Source organism: Mastigoproctus giganteus, chromosome 3 (genome assembly GCF_048544385.1).
Source record: "Mastigoproctus giganteus isolate SK-2022 chromosome 3, ASM4854438v1, whole genome shotgun sequence".
Taxonomy (NCBI): domain Eukaryota; kingdom Metazoa; phylum Arthropoda; class Arachnida; order Uropygi; family Thelyphonidae; genus Mastigoproctus; species Mastigoproctus giganteus.
Genome location: NC_143577.1, coordinates 157,952,563 through 157,966,928, shown reverse-complemented (window position 1 = coordinate 157,966,928; position 14,366 = coordinate 157,952,563).

Here is a 14,366-nt window from a genome sequence, read left to right as displayed (position 1 = left end):
TTGTCTGGAACGTAAGCAAACAAATTCAGAAAATCAAACTGTAGATTTTTTTTTTTTTTTTTATGTGAACCCCAAACACGACAGGTATTAGAACCTATAATACTTAGTACCGTGCTTGAGTTGGAGGTTGAGAAGAGGAAAGAAGATATTTGTTGACTTGAACTTCTGTAGACTGTAATTTTCAGGAAATACGTATGAAGGAAGGTTGTTCCAGAAAACGGCAGTTGAATGAATAAACGAGGAAGATGAAAAGTTGGTTCTGTGGGTTTGAAGTTGGACAGAAAATGGATGCTGGCTGGTGGCGGCACGTGTTCAGACTGATTTGAAATAGACAGAAGGAATTATAGAATCCAATTCAGAAAAACGGTGCCCATGGAAGTATCTGTAGAAGAGGCATGCAGCAGAAACAGTGCGTCTATGAGACAGCGAGTGGACAGACTCTGTAAGAGATGAATCATTAATTAACCTAACTGCCCTCTTCTGAATGGAAACTAGAAGCCTGAGAGAGGTTTTGGGGGCACCACCCCAGATGTGGAAACAATATTCCATGGCAGGGCGGATTTGCGATTTATACAGAGTGAGCAGCTGTTTGGAAGAAAAGTAACGCCGAGAACGAAAGAGAAAACCAAGTTTTTTAGATGCTGAGGAAGCAATATTTGTAATGTGCTTGTGCCAAGAGAGATTAGAAGTCAGGGTAATCCCCAAAAGAGATATATCATTTTGCCTAGAAATCGGAGTGTCACTAAAGATAAGCATAGGAGCAGAAGAATCCTTTTTGCGAGATATAAGACAAGACTGAGTTTTAGAAGGGTTGAAATCAACTAAGTTGTCTTTGCCCCACTGGAGAATTACCTGAAGATCGGCATTTAAGGAATTGGTAGCAGATTTTCGAGAAGTTGAAGCTGATTGAGCAGGACAAGGTTTCTCAAAATGGAAAGTTGAATGCAATGTGCTATCATCGGCAAAACTATGGATAGGATTTCCAGTCAATGGAAGAAGGTCATTAATATACAACAGAGGAAAAGAGTGGGGGAAAGAACTGAACCTTGGGGGAAACCGGCATTAGTGGAGAAGTTAGAAGACAGAGAGCCATCTGCCATCACCCTCAGTGAGCGATCAGAGAGAAAACTGGATAACTAATTACTAAAAACAGTTGGCAAACCATAAGATGGAAGCTTGTTTAGAAGACCTTTATTCCAAACACGATCAAAAGCCTTTGAGATGTCAAGAGCAACTACTTGTGTTTCACCGAACCTTTCCATTGAATTAGTCCATAAATCGGTAACATAAGCCAGAATATCACCAGTGGTTCGACACTGACGAAATCCATACTTTCGATCGTTGATCAGACGGAAGGTTTCTAGGTAGTTTAAGAGTTGGCGGTTAATTGATGTCTCCATTACTTTAGAAAGAGTAGAAGTAATTGTAATGGGACGATAATTGGATGGGAGGGATTTGTCACTCTTTTTAGGAACTGGCTGGATATGAGCAAATTTCCAAGCAGAAGGAAAAACACCTTTGGAATAAGAAAGTGGAAAAAGGCGGCAGAGAATAGGAGTAAGTTCAGGAGCACAGGTTTTGAGAACAAGTGGAGAAATACCATCAGGACCTGGAGCTTTCTTAGCATCAAGATTCATCAAAATCTTTCTAATATCCTTTTGACGGAAGACCACAGGAGGTATTGAATGGAACGTGTTGGGAATGGTGGGAGGTATTTTACCAAGATCATTAATACATGAGCTGGAAGAAAAATGGGATGCTAGCAGGTCAGCTTTATCCTTGGCTGAAGTGACAACAGAACCATCTGGTTTAGACAGAGGTGGGAGCAGAGATGGGCAAAAGTTGCGGCCAATAGCTTTGGCAAGAGACCAGAATGCACTGCTACCATTAGGGCAAGAATAAAGTTTTCTACTCTTAGCCTGTTCAAACTCTAGTTTGGACTGATTAATAACTGCTTTACAATTGTTGCGAGCTTTGGTGTAGGCAGAAAATGAAACCGAAGAATTAGAAACAAGCCAATTAAGATATGCAACATTCTTCTCTTGAACAGCCTTAGCACATTTATTGGAAAACCAAGGTTTAGATAAAGGACGAGATTTTAAAGTGGAGTGTGGGATAAAGGATTCCATTCCTGCAAGAATAATTTCACTGACACGATCTGAGCAAACGTTGACATCAGAAGTTTTGAAACAGTAATCCGACCAAGGAAAAGAAGAAAAAAGAAAAGAAGTCTCGCAGGTCATTCCATTTTGCATTCTTGTAATGCCAAACAACACGAGGTTGGGAATAGCCATGAGATAAACGTTCCATTAGAGAAGAGACAATCACCAAGTTGTGATCTGAAGTGCCTAAAGGACCTCTCACTTCAACCTTGTACTTAGAAGGGTTGTTTGTGAGAAAAAGATCAAGCGTATTGGCTGTATGATTAGGACTGTCCGGTATTCTTGTAGGTAAATGAACAATCTGTGCTATGTCATTAGTAATTGCAAAAGCCTCAGCATCTCGACCTGCTGGGTCGGTGTGACTAGAAAAAGGAAGCCAGCTGGAGTTGGGGACATTAAAGTCACCAAGGAAAATTACCTCACTGTGAGGAAAGTTGGACTGGAGAAAGTCAAGTTGCAAAGAGAGGAAGTCAAAGAGCTCCAAGTGATTAGTGGAGTTGGGAGAACGGTAGAGACAACAGACGAATTTGACACAATGAGGTAGAGAGATTTTGAGTCAGAGAAGATCAAAGAGAGGAGATTCCAAATTGCCAAGTCTCTGACAGAGAATATCAGAACGGACATATGCACAAGTACCACCTTTGAGGCGAAAGGAATCATACAGCGAATAATTTGGGCATCTGAGATGAGCAGTAGTTGTATCAACCGATAACTGAGATTCTGTCAGAAAAAGTACATGGGGTTTGGAAGACTGCAAGTGGAAATGGACATCGTTGAGATTAGAATTGAGACCACGTATATTTGTGAAATGAATTAGGAAGTACTTGGGAGGTTTAGATCTTTTCGCAGATAAGCTTGTTCTATTAGTTTGACAATTCATGGTGTATTCAATAGTAAGAAAAAGTGGGTGGGACATGCTGTATGAAGTAATGAAATTTTTGGATATGGCGTACACGTGGTAAGAATATACCCAGATCCTTGACATAACGTGGCCTCGACAATGCTCCCCGCATACACACTACTCGGACTCCCTCCAGTCACTATTTGGCAGAGTAGAGGTAGCAAGATTATACACTAGCTGATCCGGAAGCCTCCTAGAGAGTTACCAATAGGTTCGGTCAGGTGTACTAACTAGCGGCCGGCCTGCGAACACCGTTTTAGAGCTGTACCCTCGAAATGTAAGGAATATTGGATCCCGCCACAACGTTCATCATAACCTCAAAAGTCATCAATTATACTGCATGATGGAAGAGATAGGGAAGGGTTGACCAGAACTTAGCTCTAGAGACTAAACATTGGTTCCACTACTTCAAGCCTCCAATAAGCAAAGTGGTGATATTTCACCGGTTGATATGAGTCATCTACCACCTAGTACTGCCACCTAGTCACCCACCATGTACTTGTGCATGGAGGTTATACCCAGGATTACTAACAGTCCCACCATCGTGAAGGTGCAAGCACAGGAATTTGGCTGTCACAGACCGTCCGGACGTCGCCGAAATTGGGTCCACTTGATTTGAGTGTTACCCGAATATCAGTTCCATCAGCGTTTTAGACTCCCAGGTAGCAAGCACAGCTTGTCTGGCATATCTTAGAGAATGTCTGTGACAGCCTCAAGGACCACTGATTAAAAAAAGTTAATTAAATATGATATAAACAGCAACTCAGTAAATCAGAAAAGTCTGGAATATGTTACCAGCTTTCCATATTCTTGCTAAAAATAATTACAATTATTAACATGAAGCACCAGTGAAAATGTTTGTGGCTTAAGACAGTTTCGGAGATGAAAATCCCAAAATGGCCCCTAGGGGAATATATACTTTTAGTATATATTCCCCTCTGCCCCGTGAGGGAAATGCGTCCAGAAGTTCCTCTCATCATCGACAGGATTCGAACACAATCCCACAAGTGGCAAATGACAGGGAGGCAATTAAATTTTACAAAAATCTTAAGATCGAAGGTCATAATGCCAACAGTTCCCACTGTTGGTCAGGTGGCATTTTGATTAATAAATCAAAATGCCACCGCGTGAGAATGAGGACACATCGAAACACGAAATGGGTCAGAATACCAAATATATCCAAATTCCGCGATGTTTCAAAACGCTAACATCGTGGAAACACCTAAAACTCCAAAATATATTTCAAAATCTTGATAATCGTAAAAGATCAACAGCTGCTTTGGGATTAACTTTCCTGTGGACTAGATTCAATGATTATATTGTCACTGAAATAGAGACTCTCTTAGGCTGAAATGTTTGGAACTTTATCAAAAGTGCCATCTCTATAAATTGTATCTTTATTCACTTCAACCAAGAGTTCTTTATCACCTAAAACCAGAATTCTGTCTGGATCATGAAATATCAGCTGACGGTACTTCTCACGAATGTCAAAATTTATTGTTGTTGGATTACGCAAATGACCGTCTTTTCTGTGATGGGCCAGTACATCGTTACTCAACTCTGACAACACGTTCCCCCCATCACATTGCGAGGAGTAGAACTAACTACTCTCATGTATTGCTTCATTTGGCTTCTGGCAACGTTGGCTTCTGCTTTTTGAGAACAGGAATCATGCCAATATTCGGTTGGTTGTTGTACTATGTTGCTATCTTTTGTCTTTATAACTGAATGACAATTGAGGGTGTAGTAGGTAGAGATCCCCAGTTTCCAATAAGTTTATGGAATCATCATTCCCTATATTCCACTGCAGTCATCCCAGCGTGTGGTTTTTGTTTGGACTGAAGAGGGACCTGGCTTGCAACAGATTGACACTGGCTAATGCACAGGCAGGTCGTCTAGAGGTGAAAAAGAGAAGAGATGATGCACTGCATGACTTGGTTGCCACTTTTGTGCAGGAATATGAGCAGGTAGAAGACAAACTGAAATACTTGCAGTGATTGGCTAACTTACAGTAATGAAAATTCTGTTCAAATCATTGACAAATCAATAAATCACTGAAATATGTCTGAATTAGTTGTTTGTTGATAAAAAACCAAAAAGTGTTGACTGTTCACTTTTGTAAGATAGAGAAAAAGTAATTTATTAGTTACATTTATTAGTTTCTTAGTATTAATTAGGCTTTAGCTGCAATAAAACCAGAATATTTTATTTCCTGTAATTTCCCTTACAAACATTTGCATCCAAATATTCTATTTTATATTAAAATCAAAAATTTTATATCAAAAGTTATATAAAAATACATCGTATATAGAAGTAGAAATAAAATATATAAATTCAACATTTTGTTGCGTTTTTAAATATGAAATGATTTTTTTTTTTTGTAAACTAAAAATAATGTGAGCAGTTTTTCGTGTGGGTATTTTTCTTGTGAGCTTTTATGACAGTGGGGTTTTTTCTGTGCGGAATGTTCGTGTGGGTTTTTGTCAGGGAACCCAGATTTGCAGTCTGTTGCTTGTGTTTTTCTGTATTTTATCCCTCTGTAATCTATAATTTCATTATAACGAGGATCCTTATTATTACGACTTTTTCTCAATTTTTATAAATGCTGCTCATATAAATCCTGTGCGCTTCTTCGATTTCTGTTTCAAAAATTTCAACTGTATTATTATTATTTCTCCCTGATTGGGAGGGTTCCACCCCGTGACGGGTATTGCTACCAAGTACACAGGGTGGTTTATTATTATTATCTCTATACATTAAAATCGTTTTCCTCCAAGTGATATTTACTCGAGCATGGGAGAAGAGGGCGATATTTACTCGAACAATGGGAGGGCGGGGCAATTACGTCACTACAAATACGAAGGTAAATAATTACATTGTTGTCTTCCGTTGAAAGACAACTGCCTCCATAACGTTCATCAACCTCGTGCACGTGCTGCACTGTCTAACACATGACCACGCCTGGCAGCATTTGATGTTCTCTTGTAATGTCAGCTGATGAAGGGACGCCATATAGTTCGTTTATTTGTGAATAGTTTAGTATTTTGTAAATAATTTAAATATTTGTATAGTTTGTAAATATTTCAGTTAAATATTTTAGTCCTGCTCTTTCGGATGCTACAATATTCCTCGTGCATTATGGACCTGAAGCGAAAGGCATTTTCCTAAGTGACCTATGTAAATGCAGGTAAATAATTACATAGTGATATTTATTCACCTTGATATTAATCCACTTTGAGAATTCCGTGTGATGGAGTAGCCAATGGGAGAAGGGGATGCGGATCACGTGGTACAGGTGGGCGGGGCACTTAAGTCACTACAAATGTACAGGAAATAATTACCTAGGTCATTTCCTGGTTAGATATCGATCAGTGCATTCCCCCAGGTGTGTATTTTACAAAGAAAATATTTGACTTACTCTGTCATATCTCTACAATTTAGGTAGAAAAGCGTGCATAGGGCTGTCGAGCAAAGCGAGCAATTATTATTATTAATAACTAGGTAAAGCTACCTAGTTATTATTATTATTATTATTATTAAATATACCTCGTTTTAATAGGCATGTAGAGTTGCATATCCGTAGAAAGAAATAAATGCCAGGTTTCTAGAATAAAAATAAGAATAGAACCTCAGAGATTTTTCAATACAGAAACCCAGCATATGCCAGATTTTTTTAAAATTCCAGTTTTTGATGATTATGCACATAGTCTAAGTAGTCAGAGGTAATTCGTTGTGTTTATTAGATAATACAGCACTCTGATAGCTACCACCTGGTTGGTCTCGCAGGTAACGTACTTAACTAGGAATAAAGATAGCTGGTTCAAATGTTGCCCTGAAGTGTGGGTGTAGCAATTGTCCAACGTTTTTAATATGAGATATAAATAGTGAGATTTTATTTGAGCAATAGAATCGTCTTCGCCTTGGAAGAATGCCGTATTAAAGATACTGCTTCAGTCGCCTGAAAATCCAAGAAATGATCCCAGTTCGTATCTCCCGATAGCAATTTTTTATGGGCTGGGAAAAGTGAATGAGAGGATGCTGGCAGTCAGGATTACGAGCCGTGTTAATTCGAACCATCATCCAGTGTCCAACAAACAGTATGTTTTCTTGCATGGTTAGCACTGAAAAGTCGTAGCTTCAGTCGTCGGCATTGATCTTTACTAAAGGTTGTGCAGGTAAATACGTGCTGGGTATCTTTGTGGATTTCACTTGTACATTTCATACCATAAACTGGAGTAGTGTGTCGATGATGCTACGTCTATCGAAATGCTTATCTCCAATTTTTAGCGTTGTCGAGAGAATTACTTCAGGAATAAAACGTATGCATATGATCATCTGTTGGCAGCCTTATCGACTGCCAACAGATGGTGGCAGTAAAGGGTGTCCCCCAAGGTTCAAGCTTTGGTCTACTCATGTGGAGCCTGTTTTGGAAGACTTTGTAAGATGTAAAATCTTACAAATATATTATTTTATAGAAAAGTGAAATTAATTTAAAGTAAAACTTATAATATAGCAATATGGGGGAGCAAAACCCTACGTCAAGAATATTACTAAGATCACTCGCAAGGGATTAAATTAGACAACGTCTATACAAGGGGAGCGGTAAGTGAAAAGCTATTAGCAACCTAGGTATACTTCGACTTCCAGCTCACACAGAAAAACCAAACAATAGAAACGAGTAGCAACTGCTATTAGTAGAAGGTGTTAACTCTGGAAAACAATGGCGCGGTGGACCATGTGCTGTCGGGACATTTCTTTAATCGGTGACACCTGGAGAAGAGACAGGTAGTAAATACGGAACAAATGCTGGGAATTAGATTTAAGTCTGGCTGGCAGTGATGGCAAGTTTTATAGATCGTGGGAAATTAGTCTGCTAAAGTATAAATATAAGCTTCTGACTTCAAAGGTACAGACAGCCTGAGAAATTTTACAAACTTCTTAAAATAAGAAGTTAGATCGAGCAATAAGGAATCAGCTTGAGAAAATAAAACGGGCAAATAAGAAGAGAGTGAAAGTTGATAAAATGAGAAAGATTGGTTAAGACTGAGAACTAGGGCAGACCTGACATATGGAGGCGGTACAGAAATTGAGATGAACAAAAAGAGAGAACCGGAGGGAAAAAGGGTGAGTCTGTGAGGTTTCTTTTTTGAGAAGGTGTTTTTAAAAAGGTGGAGAGACAAAAATAAAAGAAAAAGTAAAAGAATGGAGTGATAGAAATCAGCGAAGGCGTAAGTGCTTAGGAAAGGAAGAAGTCCCTTTTGATGAAGGCATCGAGTTCTGATGTCCCAGACAGTAGGAAGCAGATCCTGTATCGAAGCTAACAGGTGGTGAGGGCAAAGTGCTAGCCCGATTAGACGAAATGAAGCCTAAAAATTAGTAGCTCAATGAAAAGGAAGGAAGCAGTGAATGGAAGGTAGTCCGAATAAGGTGGAGAAAGAACGCCAGACCCATGCAGCCAAGAGTTCCTGATAATTATCTGTAGCAGATTCAGGTGAAGCAGATGAAGGAGATCCTCAGAGAGCCAAAAATGGAAGGTTGAAACCGCCCCGGAAAGCAAAGGTACCTGGAAAAAGTTAGAAGTAGGTGAGATAGATGTTAAGTACTGTAAGTTAACAAGGACTGCTAGTGAAACATATAGAGTTTAATTAATAACAAAAAGGAGTAGCACTAGAAGTAAAATGATACATAAATTATCTCTGAAATAAATTATATATATACTAACAGAGTTATTATGTTAAAAAAAAAAGGTTATTGTAAAATGCCAGAGAAACGAAGGATGAGTAATAGATTAAATTGTTGTTCAATGATTATAATGTGTTAGAAGGGTAGTAAGGTTTATATAAGAAACTTTGAATATGTTTTAGGGATAGATAATTGAATATAGTGTTTGTATTGATGAAGAATTGTTGGTTCATCTGAAAGACTAATAACAAATAGAGGCTTTAGGAAAGTTAAGATTGGTCTTCAGTGTATTGTAACAGAATGGTGAGAACACAGAAAGTAGCATATTGATTGTTAATATAAGTGTTAGTTAGTTAGGGCAAGAAGAATGAATCAAGTGTTTTCATATAATGGTCAACTCAGATTAGCTAGCTAGTGAAGGGAAACAGGAATAAGAATAATTTATGCAAGGTATCCTTGACTTAACCTTGTATGCATATTACATGTTTTTTTATTCAATTGTATATTATGTTGTATATATATATATATGTAAATAAACTTTGTTGTTTATTAATTTGTGAGTTTGTTATTCCTGAACACTCAGCCTTTCCAAAGGGAATTATACTAATAGAGAAGTTCCCTTGAATCTGGAATTCTCCTGTAAAGCAAAGTCAGATGTGTACGTGGGGGTGTAAGAAATAGAGGTCTATGTAGTTATAAGGGAACAGAACAAATAAGGAATATTTAATAAAGCATAATTATTATTATACATATTCAAAATAAAATTTAAAGAAAGTAAAGACAATATGTATATAAATTAAGAACTTCTTCCCCCCCCCCCATAACTTGCTCCGAAAGGACTTTCCACGTGTAAATGTAGTTGCTTATGTTGATGCCCTTGTATTATTAGTTTATGGCAGGTGTAGATCCCATACCGAGATTAGATCAGGGAACCTAACGCGTGAACTAACTCCCTTGGGTACTTCATAAACTAACAGCTAGCTTTTACTACAGAAACAAAGGTAATGTCATTCAAAGGACGCCTGGCCAGGAATAGACCATCTGTGGTAAGGATAAAAAGCATTAGTTAACTGTCAGAAGAACAATTAAATACCAGGGAATCCAACTCGATGGATCATGAAGTTTCATCAAACACGTCGAATACTTGTCTGGAAAAATGAGGAAGTTTGTGGCTATGATTTCCAAAATAACAAGAACTAATGGGGTATGAAGGTTAAAGTTTACATCTCTTCTATGATGGAATTTTTATTCCAATAATAACGTATGCAGTTGCTGTATGGTTTCAGAGTCAAAGTTTATTTTCTGGCAAGATTAATGAAATCTGTCTTGATAGGTTCTGGCGCCTTAACCACTCGGCCACCCTGGCACTTGGTTTCAGAGTCAATAGAGTCAATAAAAAAGCTATTGTGAGGAAATCATCTTCCATCCAACGGACTATACTAACGAGGATAACCACTGCATGTAGAACTATTTCAACGCCAGCGTTGCGAGTAATTAGTGGAATGGCCCATTGACTTACACTTAATTTACAGAGGACTGTCCTTCTATATGCACCCAAGAAAGAAAAGGCGAGAATTTGGGGCGCCTCCATAACCAGGTGGGAAGGAGCAGCAGTGCATAGCACACGCTTCTTGATTAGACCGGGGTTCGAGCCCGTAACCACCAAATACGGAGGATGCAGAAAGATCAGGGAATGACCACCGCATATCCCCGGAGCAATATGGCCTTACTTGCTAATGCTCCTAAAAACCAAATAACAACAACAACGAGAATTTGGGAACATTTAATGGTGGCGTGGCAAACACGATGGAGGCAATCAATCAAAGGGCGCATTACTCAGAAGTTCTTTCCACTTGTAAAGAATGCTGCTTATTTGGGATGTCTATGATTTGCTTCAGGCGCGCAATGTACTTTTATTTTGGCTGGTCACGAATGCATGTTTATAAAGTTAAATCAGTTGGGATATCTGAATGAATTCAATGCTTTTGTGGTTCTTACGAGACTTGGGATCACATATTATATCACTGTCGGGAATATGCTGATCTCAAATTGGAACTGATTTCCAGGGCGCTAAATGTGAATAGTCTAACAGAAAGCAATGAACAATTATTAATTGGTTCTAAAGAGGACTTTTCTGCCTTTCAGGAGCTTGCGAGCTCTACAGTTAATAGTCAGAGAACGTTGCTATGATATGGATCTATCGAAAAATGACTACAGATTAGACTGGATGAATTCCTGTAGGAAGCTGTGTGATTATAAATTCACAATTCAGATTTTTTTTTTTTTTTTTTGTTAAATATCTTTGCAATAATCATGAATAGGAGGTAAAGTGTTCTGAATATTTGTTGTTGATTACTCTTATTGTAATGCACGCCTATCGTTGATGCAACAAATCACTAAAATGACAAGTTCGGGACATTCCCTCTCAGGAGGTAGCGAGAACGTTTTAAAAAGCGAGACAGTTGCTTTGGAGATCTTAGGTGAAGTGAAGCAACAAGTTTGAGGATAGTTTGTGCGTCAGATATTTCTTATTGTGAATTGCTGGATTGGTTTGCTTTGGAGAAATTTTAGGGTATTTCCTAGTCGTTAGGCCCGCAGTGGTTTCCAACGGGGTGCCGCGGCACCTTAGAGTACCGCGTAACATTCCAAGGGTACCACGTAATTTGGGTTAAGTTACTTAAATTTATTTTTTTAAATTTATATATTTATTTCATTATAAAAAGGTGTACGGTATCTTTTTAATTTTGTGATGATCTATAATTGATCATTATTTATAGAATAGAATCTTTAATTGCAGCAATGATAGACATACAATTAGTCCCGTCACGGCATGGTGGTGCCAGGGGTTAACAAAACATATTTACAAAAGAGATACACATGAGAAAAAAAGATAAATCAGATTATTAACAAAGCATTAGATAAAGAATAAAATTATAATATATATATAATTTGTATTATGAATTGTAATTTTGTTTATAGTTATATTATTATAGTTATATACTTTTTTAAAATCCCACACAAGTCGGATCTAACAGGTATAAAATTGAGTAGGGGTGCCACAAAATGAAAAATAAATTACTTAGGGGTGCCGTTGTTAAAAGAATGTCGAAAACCACTGCGTTAAGGTGTGACTGTCATTGATCTTGTTGCGTTGCATCATGGCGTTGGCCGCGTGAACTTTCCTAGACTAAATCTCAGACTGTCATACAACTTGCAAAAATAAACAGTTGGTCCGAACAAATCAAAGAGAGATTGTTTATCATATGGATTGCGTTACTTTAGTGACTGATCAGGATGATCACATTGTTTTTTTTCTGAAATCAGCATATACGTTTCCTTCCAGTAAAGGCTCAACTGAACGCTACATAAAAAACCAGCTTACCATCATTAATTTGATCATCTCTTCCTCAATATAAACATCCTTTTTCTGTTTGTTCTTTTCACCGCTGTCCTGAGTAATCGCAGAAAAATTTGTTTCTTTAATTTGGAAGTACTGGATTTTTCGAAATGAATCTTTCATTCGTGCGAATTTTGGGTGTTGTGTTGAAGAATTAGAACTGGTAGATGAAATATTTACCGAGCCTCAAAGACAATCCATCTATAGCATTTAAGATTCATTTTTTTTTTTTTTTTGAAAATAGAAAAGTGGATAGAACTTGCATCGAGCAATTGTAGTCAGAGTACAGCTTTCCGTTTCACACGCATTTCTTAAACCCTTGATTCGTTAATGTCTTAGCGATTAGTCATCTCTTTTGACATCCGTTCGCCATTAATCATTTTCTGGACTCGGGAATTTTCTCGTAAATTATATCAAAAAAAAATTATTCTGGTCGTTTTTTAAAGAAACTCAGTGCCCATGAAAAGGATTTCATATCTGTTTCGTGTTTAAATAGGGATTAGATTAGATAGGTAGCTTATTAAAGCGTGACAGATTTTTTTTTTCAGCATTTATATATTTTTCCTTAATATTAAAGTCAGCGACTATTTCTATTTTTATTAAAGCGCATCAGTTCAAGAACCACACTTGCCTTTAAATGTTGCTTACTAGAGGCCACTTGTAGCATTTTAAAATTGCTTGTATAAAGTAAGTCTGTTTTCTCAAACTGTTTTATTGCTCTACAAGACATCTTAATTTTATCCTTCTTTTGATAGTTACAACTTGAATTAGTTTTATTTTCTTTTGTGGTTGTAAACATCGCAAGTGTGGTGTCGGTGATGGCATCGTGGGATTGTAGTAACATTGCAAATAGGGCGTTTTGTATCGTGCTACAATCAGGGGTGGAGAAATCTTTCTAGAACTGGGTGGACGCTTTTTTACATAGTGCTAAGCAGGTAGACTGAACTGTCAGGAACATCAGAATAAGTGGTCTTGACAGCTCCAGAAACAGGGACCCGTCCGATCGCACTCTTCCCCGTTTTCAGCCGTCCCCGCCATTCCAAGATGTATATATTCTACAGGCCGATATGTCAATAGATCTTAATTTGAAAGAAAACGTAGAAGAATATATAGAAATGCGTTGCTCCTGTTCAACCAAACAAAGACCGTATCAAGATAAGTTTCAAGTCGGAACAGGAACGAGAGAAATTATATTTCTTTTAAAAGAAGGTAGGAAGATTATGTGGATCAAGAGGAGTAATAGTAGACCCTTAAGTGATATACACTATAAGTCACTTACGCTTAAATATTCTGCTACAGCAATTGCGTCATCCTTTGAACAAAAACTAGCAAAACTTCTATGGTTTTGCACTGATAGAGAATAAATTTATAAATCTTGAGATCATTCGCGAATACTTGCAGACTGGAACAGAGGAAAAATCTCTTGGTATTAGTACACTGCTCGACAAAATTAACAGAACAGGTGGTGTAACCCCTACAACTGGCGATGAACCGGGACATAATTTGGTATGGTGGAACGGTGAAATGAAGAGACAGCGAGAAACTTCGGTCAGGTATAAGGGGCCTCTTTAGGAGTTGTATAAGAATTGCTAAAAAGGTCACATTTCAGAAGTCGATACAAAATGCTCAAAGAAATGGTCACATGACATCAGTACGGCGTATGATCCCCTCCAACGGCTAAACAGGCCTGAGAGCAGTGAACTGTGCTCGATATAAGGGTATCTATAAGATTCTGCGGCAGCAAATCCCAGTCTTCCACCAGTGCAGGCCGCAGATCATCAACTGACCAAGGAGTTGGCTGTCAGCATGCAATGCTGTTCGTTCCATACATATTCGATCGGATATAAGTCTGATGATCGTGCTGGCCACGGAATTCTTTGGATATCTTCAGTTTCAAGATATTTCTCCACCATTTGAGCTCTATTTGCAGTAGCGTTGTTTTGCATGAAAAGAAAACCTGGGCCGCTTGCACCCCTAAAAAGTGGCACATAGGGTTTGAGGATCTGTTATCGGTGCCTCTGCGAAGTTACAGTGCCCCCTATCAAAAACATGAAGAGGGGTGCGGCCGTTGATCATTATTCCGTCCCACACGAGAACACCGCCTCCTCCGTACGTGACTCTTTCAATGATATTTGGGGGCCGGTACTGCATTCCTCGTTGTCTCCAGATGAAGCAACGTCTAGAATCTGTTTGTTTGTAGGCTAAAATGGGGCTCATCAGAGAA